Source organism: Peromyscus eremicus, chromosome 10 (genome assembly GCF_949786415.1).
Source record: "Peromyscus eremicus chromosome 10, PerEre_H2_v1, whole genome shotgun sequence".
NCBI lineage: Eukaryota > Metazoa > Chordata > Mammalia > Rodentia > Cricetidae > Peromyscus > Peromyscus eremicus.
The window spans coordinates 65,637,582-65,651,573 of NC_081426.1; the positions used below are offsets into that span (position 1 = coordinate 65,637,582).

Sequence of the window (13,992 nt, forward strand, 5' to 3'; positions counted from 1 at the left end):
TTCATTTAACAAAACAACAGTAATGAATTCTCCTTTTGAGTCTATAACATCCTGACCCACAAGATTTCGATTCAACTTACAGCACCAGATGTATATTCCCCTCCCATGAAGCAGTCCTCAAATGCAATCAGAGGGTGGTTGCCAGTCCTCAAACAGTTATGACACTATTAGTGCAACAGTGAGCATATCTTGCCTAGCAGGTTGGTCTTGTAGCATGCAGGATCTACAGCTGGGTAAGATAGTTGATGTCTTTTCTCCCCAAGCAGCTTGAATAACACCTTCTGTCACTGTGTGCTCTAGGCAGCAGGGAGGAAGCTTCCAGGTCAGTTCCAGCTTGATTTCTCTGTGACCTGTAAACAAAGCATGTGGTGTCTTCAGCAATGGGATCTTACCATCTAATTCTAATGGGCAACCAGTAATGAAGGCAAAGGTCCAATATTGTTTTGGGAGGCCCTGGGACTTCTGTAACGAACAGACCATAGGATGGTGTCCCACACCTAGTATGAAAACCATGACTTCTTAGGGAACATCTCATAGAGAAGTATCCCATATCGGGTGGGAAAACTCATAATTTCTGGAGACAGCATTATCCACCCATACAAACTCACTAATGACAAGATATTTCCAGCTACTAATAATCACCCAAAAGCATCCCTGTTTCGTAAGGAAGAGACTGTTAGCAACAGTTCCACTCCTCATCCTGTTGATAGATTGTCATTCAGCATGAAAAGTCCAAATATAGACATGTGTCATGCTTGAAGCACATCTTTAAAAAGTGTTTAAGAGTCTTGCTGTGAAGGGGATCCACCCTCCCTGCTCCACATCACACAGTGTGAGCAAAGGTAGGTCAGAGAGTTTGGGAGTTAGCCTGGAGAGAGGCTGGAGAAATCTACATTGTTACTAACAATGAGCCTTGGGATTCAGCAAGCTGGGTGTGACCACAGAGGGTGGAGACAGACCTTTAAAACCGATGACAACTTGTCTCCAAAGAAGATGAGCAGCCAAAGGGGGAAACAACCTGTCTAGCAACCCAGGCAGTGCCTGAAAGTAATGCAGCTGATGAATTCTTACAGCGAGCAAAGCTTCTCCACGCATGTGGCTTTGCCATACGTTTGTTTTTCAGAATGCAGCAGTGTACAGAGAGGAGAAGAGTCCTAAGAGATTCTATGAGATGTGGAAACCAGGGCAGGAAATTATCCATGGTTGTGGGAACAGTGTTAGGATCTCTCTAATGGGGCTAGATGAGTTAATTTGGAATCTTGCCACAGTAAGTGACATACAGAAGGAGCGTTGTTAAGGTTGTACTGAATTTATATGAGAAAGCCCAGAGTTCAGATCATTGGTTCCACATCGTCTTATGTCGGGCACATTCACTGGCTGATCCCAAGAGGCCCTGTGCCCCAGCAGTCTCTTGGATGGAGCGGGCTTGTTGTAACTGAACCTAAGATCAGGTGGTGCTGTGTGAAGGAATAGTTGATATGCAGAGATTCTGAAAGGAGCTTTGGGAATTAAACATCTGGTTGGAAGGTGGCCTCGTAGCTCAACTCCTGAGAGACCAGGGTGGGAGAGGAAAACAGGAAGTTTCATTCATCTTCTTTCTTCGTTTGTCAAATTACAGTCTCCAGCTGTGTGCGTCCACTTTGTTTTTCCTGAAGAGAGAGAGATAGGGAGGAGAAAGCTTGGCGAGTCCCCCTCTTTCCGTGAAGGGGGTCTTTGTGGAAAGTCAGAATGACCCTTTGACTTGGTGAGCACATCTCTTGGTTTGTCTCCTCTTCCCCCAAAGCGAATATCTTTTCTCTGGCTTCCTTTCGTGTCTGAGGAAGTTGTGTAGACAAGGAAAGACGCGCAGTTAGGAGAGAGGAAGTGAGGAGCAGAGAGGAAGACGGGAGGAGTAAGAGAAAACTAGAGAGAAAGGAAGGATGGAAGGCTCGCAGCCCCGACATTTAAGATTCCAATGTGTTTCCAGGACTGGAGGATCTGCCAGATGAGTATGGGCACTCTCTCCGGGCACTCAGGCACCGGCAGTCACCCTAGGGGCTGAAGAAGAGAGGGAAGACTGGCTGGAATCAAAAGCTGCGTGGAGACAGTTTTGCTTGAAGGCAGACCACTTGCTGTTCTAGGCAGTGTTACCTGTAACCAGGGAACTTCCGCACAGCCAAAGAAGTACAGAAGAAAACTATGGAGGCGCACTCCTTGCTATCCTGTTCAGACTTAACGAGCTTTCTCATGTAGCTCAGGACTGCCATCGCAGGGAATGGTACCGCCCACCGTAGGCAGTATCCTTCTACATCAATTAACCATCAAGAAACCCCTGACAGATATGTCCACAGGCCCATCTGATCTAGGCAATCCCTGAATTGAGACTCCCTTCTCAGATGACTCTAGGCTATGTCCAATGGAAAGTTAAAGAGAACCAGGACACAAGGGATGAGGAAGCATTATGTCTGGGCCAGTAACATGGCTGAACATAGAAAAAAAAATCATGACCCAGAAAGCTATCTCTGTGACTTTATGACCACTGGCCACCTCCCCAGCCTCACCTTCTGCCATCAGTAGATCTGATATATGTTATGTTTTTCAATCGACTTTCCCTAAAACCATTGTACCTGCCCTTTTCAGTCTTGTATAATAAAATAGGTAGTCCTCTGACCGAGTGAGTTGAGAATTATTCTCTCCTCACACCTGAGACCTGGGGAGAATCATGGAGACTGAAGAGAAGTGATTCACAGGCATAGAATTAGCTGTTGGAAGGGAAGTTAATTTGTAAGCTATCTGGATTTTGCTGGCTAGTTTTATGTCAACTCAACCCAAGCTACAGTCTCTAAGGAAGAAGGGACCTCAATTGAAAAAAATATCACTACCAGATTGGCCTGTAAGCAAGCTTGTGGTACATTGATGATGGATGGGGGAGGGACCCACTCACTGTGAGCAGTGCCCCTGGGCTGGTGTCCTGGGTACTATAAGAAAGCAGGCTAACCAAAACCATGGGAAGCAAGTCAATAAAAAGCATTCTTCCATAGACTCTGTATCAGCTTCTTACTCCAGGTCCCTGCCCTGCATAAGTTCCCACTTTGACTTCCTTCAATAATGGACTGTGATATGGAAGTGTAAGAAAAAAAACCAAAAACCAAAACAAAAACCCTTTTTCTTCTCCAAGTTGCTTATGGTTGTGGTATTTTATCACAGCAATAGAAACCGGAAGGAAGACAGGAAGCTAAATTGTAAGACATCTGGACTAGAAGGGAAGCATTGGTGTAGACTCAGCAGGAGTGAAACTGTTCGTTAAGACAATGAGAAGATCAAGACAGCCATCCCTCATGAGTTTTCTCCCACCCCTGTATCTGCACAACCGTGAAGCTACTGCCCAACCCGCCAGCATGCAGGTGTTACTCCCAGAGCTAAGGAGCTATTTTGCTCTTTGGCAGCAAGTGTGGTGGTGTTTTAAAGTCTTTTTTACTACACTTTCTCTTCTGCAGGATATTAAAGACATAAATCCTAGCTCCTGAAATACAGAGTCCTGTCTCGTGGGTTAAATTACCAACTACTCCTATCTTCTGAGAATGAGTTGTTTTGGTTCTGTCCTAGGAGTTTTGAATCTTCATGCACACCAAATAAGACAAATCCAACTGGTTTTAACACATGGCCACAAATTCTTTTTTTTTTTTTCTTTTTTTTTTTTTTTAAGAATTATTTATTTATTATGTATACAGCGTTCTGCCTGCAGGCCAGAAGAGGGCGCCAGATCTCATTACAGATGGTTGTGAGCCACCATGTGGTTGCTGGGAATTGAACTCAGGACCTCTGGAAGAGCAGTCAGTGCCCTTAACCTCTGAGCCATCTCTCCAGCCCCGACACAAATTCTTTATTATAACTCCCATCAACAGGCAGAGATAGCCATTCCTCACTCATCTGGGTGCCCCTTGTCTGCCTTCACTGTCATACAAGGTCATACAGTTTTCTAGTCTCCAAGATCATTCACTAGAGCTCTCACTCTCAGAGCTATACAACACAATGTAAGAAACCTAATAATTCCTAAATGCCATAGAGCAAGGAAATCAACCTCACAGGGGACGTATGTCCATGCTCAGGGAGAAATCTCAGCTGATCTTGTACTTGCAGAAGTTTCCATGGGTATTAGCACCCAAATAGTCGCATGACCTCAAATTACTGAAGTCTTTCATGTTAACACCACAGAAGCCACAGAGTAAGACGAATTTTCACTTATTTCATGTCTGACCAAAACTCCTGATCAAGAAATCTATGACCACTACAAAATGCTCATTGTTTGATGTCATTAATTTTAATAATTTGTTATGCAACAATAGGAATTAGAGCAATCCAACTATTGATTAAGATAGATAGATGAAATGATAAACAGGCTGAGAAAGAAATCAGGGAAACAACATCCTTTACAATAGCCACAAATAATATAAAATATCTTGGAGTAACTCTAACCAAGAAAGTGAAAGATCTATATGACAAGAACTTTGAGTCTTTGAAGAAAGAAATTGGAGATCTCAGAAGATGGAAAGATCTCCTATGCTCATGGATCAGTGGGATTAACATAGCAAATATGGCCATCTAACCTAAAGCAACATATAGATTCAATTCCAACACAATTCTTTACAGACCTTGAAAAAAATGATGCTCAACTTCATATGGAAAAACAAAAAACCCAGGATAGCTAAAACAATCCTATATAATAAAGGAACTTCTGAAGGTATCATCATCCCTGACTTCGACACATGGTATTGGCATAAAAACAGGCAGGTGGATCAAAGGAATTGATATAAATATACATACCTATGAACACCTGATTTTTTACAAAGAAGGCAAAATTATACAATGGAAAAAAGAGAGCGTCTTCAACAAACAATGCTAGCGTAACTGGATGTTGGCATGTAGAAGAATGCAAATAGATCCCTATCTATCACCCTGCACAAAACTCAAGTCCAAGTGAATCAAAGACCTCAGCATAAATCCAGTTACACTGAACCTGATAAAAGAAAAAGTGGGAAATAGCCTTGAACACATTGGCACAAGAGACAACTTCCTTAATAGAAGACCACAGACATTGACAGCACAGATACTGAGAGTGACAATTAATAAATGGGACCTCACAAAACTGAAAAGCTTCTGTAAGGCAAAGGACACTGTCAATAGGACAAAACAGCAGAATGAGAAAAGATCTTCACCAAACCACATCTGACAGAGGGCTGATCTAAAGAACTTAAGAAACTGACATTAAAAAAACAAATAATCCAATTAAAAATGGGGTACAGATCTGCTGTAAGATGTTCTCTATGCTGTGAAAGTGTTGCTCTGATTGATTGATAAATAAAATGCTGATTGGCCAGTAGCCAGGCAGGAAGTATAGGATAGGCAGGAAAAAGAGAGAGAAGAATTCTGGGGAGTGGAAGGCTGAGGCAGGGAGATGCTACCAGCTGCCATGATGAGAAGCAACATGTAAAGATACCAGTAAGCCATGAGCCACATGGCCACTTATAGATTAATAGAAATGGGTTAATTTAAGATATAAGAACAACTAGCAAGAATCCTGAGTCATTAGGCCATACAGTTTGTAAATAATATAAGTCTCTGTTTGTTTACTTGGGTCTGAGGGCTGCAAGAGCCAGGCAGAAACAGGATAACTTCAGCTACACAGATCTAAACAGAATTCTCAACAGAAGAATCTCAAATTTCCAAGATGCACTTAAAGAAATGTTCAACATCCTTAGTCATCAGGGAAATACAAATCAAAACAACTCTGCAATTCCATCTTACATCTGTCAGAATGGCTAAGATCAAAAACACTAACAACAGCTTATGTTGGAGAGGATGTGGAGCAAAGGGAACACTCCTCCACTGCTGGTGGGAGTGCAAACTAGTACAGTCACTTGGGAAATCAATATCATGGTTTCTTAGAAAACTGGGAATCAATCTACCTCAAGACCCAGCTATACCACTCTTGGACATATACCCAGTGATGCTCAATCATACTACAAGGGCACTGAAAGAGATGCTTTGATGTAGGGGACATTTTGGGGTCAGGTAGAAACCTGGTAAAGGGAAATTCCCACAAATCTACAAGGATAACCCCAGCTGAGACTCCTATCAATAATGGATAGGTAGCCTGAACTGGCCATCTGTTGTAATCATATTGGTAACTACCACAATCATCATCAGAGAGCATTTATCCAATAACTGATGGAAACAGATGCAGAGATCCACAGCCAAGCCCTGGGCCTTGTCCTGTTGAAGAGTAAGATGAAGGATTGTGTGAGTCAAGGGGGTCAAGGTCATCATAAGGGGACCTATAGAAACAACTAACCTGGGCTCATAGGAGCTCACAGAGTCTGGACCAAAAGCTAGGGAGCCTACATGGAACTGACCTATGCCATCTATGTATATGTGACAGTTGCGTAGCTTGGTCAACTTGTGGGACTCCTAGCAGTGAGGGCAGGGCCTGTCCCTAACGCTTTGGCCTGCTTTGAGGAACCTATTCCTCATACTGAGTTGCCTTGCCCAGCCTTAATACAAGGGGAGGAGCTTAGTCCTACCTCAACTTGATAGCCATGCTTTGTTGACACCCATGGGAGGCCTGCCCATTTCTGAACAGAAACAGAGGAGGAGTGGATCTGTGGGGAGAGGAGAGATGGGGGAGGGAATGGGAAAAAGGAGGGAGGGGAAACTACAATAGAGATGTAAAATAAATAATGAATTTTAAAAGGATAGATGATAGTTAAACAGACAGGCAGACAGATAGACAGACAGATGTGTAGACATAACAGTATATTATAAGCACTTGGGGAAGTTCCACATTACAACTTATATTTTGGGAACATGAACCCGAGAAGATGAAGGAATGAAGCCTAAGGGCTGAACACATGAAAACCATTTGCACAACTTAGGATGGCTCGTCTGAACTTCTCTTGGAAGAGGCCTGCCTGAGGAGGACAGGCCAGCTTCAAAGAGCTTGTTCAGGAGCAGGCAGCATCCTGGGGGCTGAGCGATCAGAGGCTTCACAGGGAGACAGTGCTCTTACCTTCCTTCCCCAGAGGCCCTCCTCTGTTTTACTCTCCCATCCCTCTTCCCTGTGCATAGCCTTTTAGCATGGAGTCAGACTCTGTTTGCCCTGCCTGGGAGATAGAAAGATCAAGGGAAAACCTTGGATCTGAAGAAGTCCAGAGAGAGCCTTGTAACCAGGAAAGGGGCCATTTGCATGTCTATTTTATATACGATTTCAAATTCTTCAAGATCCTCAAGGACTATGGTTTGGCAGACTAGGGCAAGTGTTGATCTATGTGGTCCAGTGTTTAGTTGGCTCTGTCTCTGGATGTGGGCTTTGCTCCTGCTTCAGGTCATGCTTTGTGTTAGACACAAGAGCAATTGGTCATTTGGGAATCTAGACTCAGGGAGGAGCCCAGGAATTAGGGGAGAGTTAGAATGGCCCAGGAATTGAAGAGGTGAGTGATTGGGCCTGGTGGCAGGCATACAGCTCACTAAAGAAGAAAGCACTTCACCTATGAAACTGTTCTTTCCCATGGAAGAGCTCATACTTGATTAAGTCAAAACGCAACTGCTTCTCAATGTGGGGATAAACATGAGGAAGGCACTTGGAGTGTTTGCTGTGTTACAAGGATCTTATATTTGGCATAAATCATGTAACCAGAGAGTTCGAGGTGTCTCTGGAGGTTCCTCTTCCTCCAAAACTTTTCCGCATGTGCTCATTATGCTCATCTCACACGTTCACTCCGTCTTTGGGAGCCAGAGAAGATTTGCTTTCATCATCCTATCTTGGATTAGCAAATCTGGAAGCTGGAGAGGTGATCTTGCCAAGGCACACCACAGCTTCCGGAGCTAGAGGCAGCTCAGATCGCCAAGAAAACTGTGGACTCCCTGATATGGAGGCTGTGCGTGCTGTAGAGAGAGAGAAAGCTGGGAAGAAGGAGTCATTCCCCAAGGGCTGCGGTTCCCTCACTGGATCTGGAGTGACCAGACACCACGCCAGTTTCTCACTCAATGTGTGTAAGTCTCATGGCCTTTAGGGGTGTGCTAGGTTCTAGAACATTTAGGGCTATAGTTTCTGTCTCTCTCTGTCCACTCTAATGTGCAAGGACAAACAGGATTGTCCAGGAAATAATCACAAGGCTCTCTCTGAGGGATTGATTTCACAAATCTTTGCCCCCAGACTAAACTTCCTGCATGCCTGAGTCCCCCACCCCTCTTTCCTGCCTCATGTAAGCACCTGTTAGTCATCTCAGACAGTGGGTATACTCACTCAAGCTAGCAAGGTTCATCTTCAAGTCCAGCTTAACAAAGATTGAATGCTCCTCTGCAGTGCGGTCTGTGTGTTCAGCAGGCTAGCCTTGGTACTGTGTAGAACAAAAGGTGAGAAAATCGGGTGCTTTAGCTGGCTCACCCTTAACCTCTAATCTTCGCTAAAATGTGTTCTTAATGCACTCTGGCAGTGTGGGATTCACCTTCTCTGACATTGCTATAGCAACTCAAATCAGACCAGTCTCCTGCTGATGTGGAGCCTCCCAAGCCTCTGATTGAAGGAAGAGCCCTAAGCAAAGCTCTGAGTTACTTCTCCAGCTGTTCCTGCTGTGGGACTTGAGATGCTCATAATCCTGGCACCCATCACAGAGGTGGTGACTTCTTTAATTTAGCAGGTGTTGGGTACTGGACCCCAAGTTTGTTCATTTAGTCCTCCTATGAAACCCAGAAAGTAGGTATTATTATTATCTTTATTTCGTCTCATAGTGGATGAAATGAGACTTGGCGAATTCCTAGATGTTCAAGGTTTGGATATTGTTTGCTGTTGTTACCCTCTCTATCTCCCCACAATGGTTCCTTTTTACTGTCCTGGTGTCTGCGGTTACTCCAGGTACTGTCCTCACATCTGGAGCTTTGGAGCTAGGAACCACAGTTGAGAGAGAACATGAGACATTTGCTTTGTGGCTCTGGGTTACCTCACCCAAAACGATCTTTTCTAGTTCCTTCCATTTACCTGCAAATTCATGATTACATTTTTCTTTACAGCTAAATAATATCCCATAGTGTATATGCACCATACTTTCTATATCCATTCGTCAACTGAAGGGCATTTAGGTTGCTGATTGAGGACATTCAGCTTGAAAATGAAAGAGACAAAAGCTAGGTCTGTTTGACTCCTAAATCATAAAAAAAGATGATAGATAGATAGATAGATAGATAGATAGATAGATAGATAGATAGATAGTTAGGGCCAGCTCCTTATTGTGCAAAGTAAAGCTATAACATTTCTGGAAATCCATATTTATCCTTTATGAAAACAACACTTCAGTCTTCTTTTACAGTTTTGTTGAAAACCATCTTCTGTCCTCTCTGGAGGCTCATGATTATCAGGAGTCTGTTAAATACTCTCATAATGACACACGGCACTTATAGGTAAGTGATAGTTTACCATGCTGTGGTGGTTTGAATGTAGTTGTCCCCCATAAACTCATAGTGAGTAGCTCTATTAAGAGGTGTGGCTTTGTTGCAAGAGGTGTGGCCTCGCTGGAGGAAGTGTGTCACTGTGAAGGTGGGCTTTGAGGTCTCAAATATGCTCAAGCCACACCCCGTACCCCAGTTCACTTCCTGTTGCCTGAAAGATACAGAACTCTCAGCTCCAGCACCATGTCTGCCTGCATGCTACCATGTCATACCATGATGACAATGGACTAAACCTCTGAACTGTAAGCTACCCCAATTAAATGTTTTCCTTTATAAGAGTTGCCATGGTCTTGGTGTCTCTTCACAGCAATAGAAACCCTAACTAAGACACATGTGCATGCTTAAGGATCATGTCCCCAAAGATGTCGCACCCCAACACCTGTATTATTAATCTCTCTGTTCTTACTACTTATCACCTTGTCTGTTTGTCTTCAATATAACATAGCCACGATGGCAGACAAGTACACTAACTGAGACTGAATTTTCACCTTCCCCTTCTTTTACAGTGAACAAAATCATGTTTTCAGTACAGAATGCCCTCTGTCTAGAACCCTTGATTTCTGGATCAGTCTGACCCTTAAGAAAAAGCACATATGTGTGTGTCGGGGCGGGGGTGGGGGGGTTGTTGAATCTTGAGTGCCTGCCCCAACACCAATGTGTTAAAATCTTGGTCCTCAGCTATTGGGAAGTAGTTGAACCTTTGAGAGATGGGATACAGTAGGAGGATATTAGGTTATTGGAGTCATCCCTTGGAGGGTGTATTGGAATCTTGGCCCTTTTCCCATCACTCTCTGCTTCCAGCAGGCATGAAGTGAGAAGCTTTTTCCATTACATGTTACAGATCTGAAGGCTAGGGAACCAAGCAACCATGGGCTGACACCTCTAGACCATAAAATAAAGTAAACCTTTCTTCTCTGTAAATGGTTTACCTCGAGTATTTTGACACAGTGATAGAAAGCTAACCACACTGCAGTGTTTGCATGGAGGTGGTTCGGAGATTTCTGATTGAAGGATGGTACTTCTAATCAAATAATTTGGCAAAGCCTTGTTATTTATTCCAGGATCATCTTGTGCTACAGCTCTTGCAGTCAATTCATAGCTTTTATCATAATTTTAGTGTTATGACAAATAAAATAACCAGATATGCTCTTGAGTTCCAGTAAGCAAACATATATGAAAAAGTAACAGCCAGCCTTATAAAATATACCCCTATCCATACCCCATATCCGTCCACAGGTTCGAGGCACATTTCTTGGAATAATTTGCTTCCCATTCCCAAGCAATTTTTCAGTAACATTTTTTTTTCTTGAAAAAAGACAGAGCGAGCTGCCAGAGCACACAGATTACCTTTGTAGGTCTGTAGAAAGCGTCGGGAAGTCTCTGGCCTGCCTAAGTGGGGCAGTGCTCGCTGGGCATGTATGTCAGTCAGGTTATTGCATAAGCCAGAATGAGCTATGAATTTCCCCGGGAGGATTTTTTTTATTACTGCAAAGTCCACTAAAAACAAAATTATATTAACTTTTTTTCCTTCACATCCAGAAGTAATTACACTTAGCATGCTAGGTGTATCCATCAGCAATATAACGTTCACCATGTGTATATTTACAGATTACAGAAAATGGGAAATTACACACAATGGGATTGCTCTAGACTGGAGGCCGAGTTTTAAACCAGTACCTAATGGGAATCCCAGAGAGCCACATTCTCCCTGGAATCTCTTTAAAGTGCCGCTAAGTACAGCATAGAAATAAGAAACTCAAAAATTTTAACAACACATTTGCTGAACTTGTTTTTGACTAAAATAGAAAAAAAAAAGAGAGAAATAAAAAACAACAACAGGTATAGCACAGTGTACATGAGTAAAATGATGACCTCGCTGTAAGGATGTAGAGGTGGGAGGTTCATATTTACTCACTCAAGAATGTACATCTTCCCCGAGGTCAGGTGGTATGCTCAGTGGTTCTTTGTAGATCCCCTGAGGACACAGGGTAATATCTAGAGACATTGCTTTTAGCACCATGACTGGGAATGGAGCTACTAGTTGGCATCCAGTAGGACATACTAAATATTCTATAGTGATGAACAGGGCGGCACTCCTTACCCTACCCTAGCAGACAATCACACAACCCAAAATGCCTATGGTTTTGAAAAGAGGCAAAGGAGTTTGTTCATTAGAGCATCTTGCAGACTTCTCAAGGCTGCACAGAACTTCAATGGTTCCAGTGTGACTGACGCCCAGAAAAACAAAGCCAAGCTCATGTTGAAGCTTACTTCCCCAATGTGGCAATGTTAGGAGTTAGGGCCTTTGGCAGATGGTTAAGTCGATGGTCCTTATGAACGAGCTACACTTTTTTGTTTCTTTTTTTCAAAGACTTCATTGGTCTCTCAGGAATGGATTAAGGTTGGCTGTGGTGGTGAGACCTGTAATCCTAACACTCAGGAGACAAAAGGAGAAGGAGCATGAGTTTGAGCCTAGCCTGGGCAGAATAGGGAGTCCTTGTCTCAAAAATAAATAAACAGGCTGGGAGGGTGGCTAAGTTGGTAAAGTAAAAATAAAAGAAGGGTCTGGGAATGGTTCAGTCAGTAAGATGCCTGCCATGTAAGCATGGGGACCTGTTGGATCACCAAGGCTTTCACATAGAAAGCCAGACACAGGGGTATGCATCTGCATCTCCAGCATTTGGGGAACAGACACAGATGGATCCCTGAAGCTTATTGGATAGCCAGACACAGTGCCAGGTTCAGTGAGAAAACTCGTTCCAAAAGTTCAGGAGACGAGGGCCTGCTTGTGCAGTGGTGGCTCACTGTGTCTTAGTTACATTGCTGTTGCTGTGATAAAACAACACTTACATTTAAGGCAATTGATAGAACGAACGGCTTACTTGGGCTTACAGAGGGATAGCAATCCATCATGGCACCAGGCATGCAGCAGGAGCAGGAACCTGAGCGATTACATCTTCAACCTTAAGCTCTAAGCAGAGAGAACTGGAAACAAATTGTCTTAATTAGGGCTTCTATTGCTGTGAAGAGACACCATGACCATGGCAACTCTCATAAAGGAAAACATTTAATTGTGGTGCTCACTTACAGTTCCGAGGTTTAGTCCATTGTCATCAGGGCGGAAAGCCAGGGAGCATGCAGGCAGACATGGTGCTGGAGAAGGAGCTGATGGTTCTATATCTTGACTCACAGGCAACAGGAAATGGTCTGAGCACTGGGCGTGGCTTGAGCATATGTGAGCCCTCAAAGCCTGCCTCCATAGAGACACACTTCCTCCAACAAGGCCACACTCACTCCAACAAAACCACACATCCTAGTAGTGCCACTCCATTTGGGGGCCATTTTCTTTCAAACCACCACAAAGGGTGAGGCTATATATGTACTCTCAAGGCCCATCCACAGTGATGTACTTCCTCCAGCAAGGCTGTACCTCCTAAACTTCCCCAAATGCCACCACTAACTGGAGGCAAAGTATTCAAATACCTGAGTCTATGAGGGACCTTTCTCATTCCAACCACTATGACTGGTATAGAGGTGAACAACTACTCCCTGATTGGACTTGAGGCCCACTCCACAGGAGGGAGTCCATGCCTGTCACTATAAGCCTGAACAAAACTCCATGATGGAGAACACATAGGCCCTTGGAGATAACTAAGTATTGTTATTTAGCTAAATTGAGAGCATGTCAAACTGTATTCTAAATATCTATGTCCATATTGCAGACAACTGCAGCTTTAATGAGAGAAACCTTTCTTTCTAATGAATGGTGGCAAATGCAGATGGCTCCAGAGATGCTGAGAATAAGTGACAGCTGAGGGCTCAGCTTTAAACAAGACATGCGTGCCCTCTCCTCTAAGGCTCAGGGAGCATTGCAGAAGATAAGGGGAAGGGCTTCAATATGTAATATACTTGGCAAGGCACAGCCACTACAGCCATGAACTCAGAGCAGCTGTAAATGTCTGCACTAGGTCTGCAAAAGAATGAGCCTGTCAAGAGTCACACATGGATGCAGGGGTGGGGGAGTGGGGAGGTGGGGAGGGTCAGGGAGTCCTACCTCTTATTGATGAATTACCTATTACTGATAGATTCAGGGAGAAGGGGAATCATTGCCTTGCTGCGGGATGCAGAAATATGAAGTAGGAAGTCAGCTGACTATGACAAAGCTATACCTGGAAGGTGCCCTTCCAGAGGATAAAGCCAAGACTTGAGGAGTCTTAGAGATACTGGCTTTTGAAAATTAGCCGTTTCCTGCTATGAATTTCTCATGTGCTATTGTAGCTTTTCCATTCCTAGAACAGTGTGTTGATCATTCATTGGGCACAATTTCCCCTATACAATTAAAGTATTTGGATAACTTCCTCTAGCTGTGCCTACAACAGACACAGTCAAGACCCCCAATTTCAGGCCTTTCTGTAATTATCATCATTAGCAGCATCTAGCCAGGACCATCTCCAGATGAAAGTATTTTATCTGAGATATCTCTCAAATATCCAAGGACAGACTGCAGATAAG

At 43.6% G+C, this 13,992-nt stretch overlaps 1 long non-coding RNA gene across 2 annotated transcripts; it reads right to left on the minus strand.

Annotated features, from left to right (window-relative positions):
* Positions 1-206: 206 nt before the first annotated feature.
* Positions 207-13,391, minus strand: LOC131921260 (uncharacterized). Of its 2 annotated transcripts, none has more exons than XR_009381915.1 (4): positions 12,569-13,391; positions 12,363-12,465; positions 8,282-8,375; positions 207-350 (listed from the first exon to the last, which is right to left on the minus strand). It is a non-coding gene; the product is annotated as an uncharacterized LOC131921260 (long non-coding RNA). The 2 variants fall into 2 exon arrangements; XR_009381914.1 differs by having other exon boundaries at positions 207-1,649.
* Between the last annotated feature and the right edge of the window lie 601 nt (positions 13,392-13,992).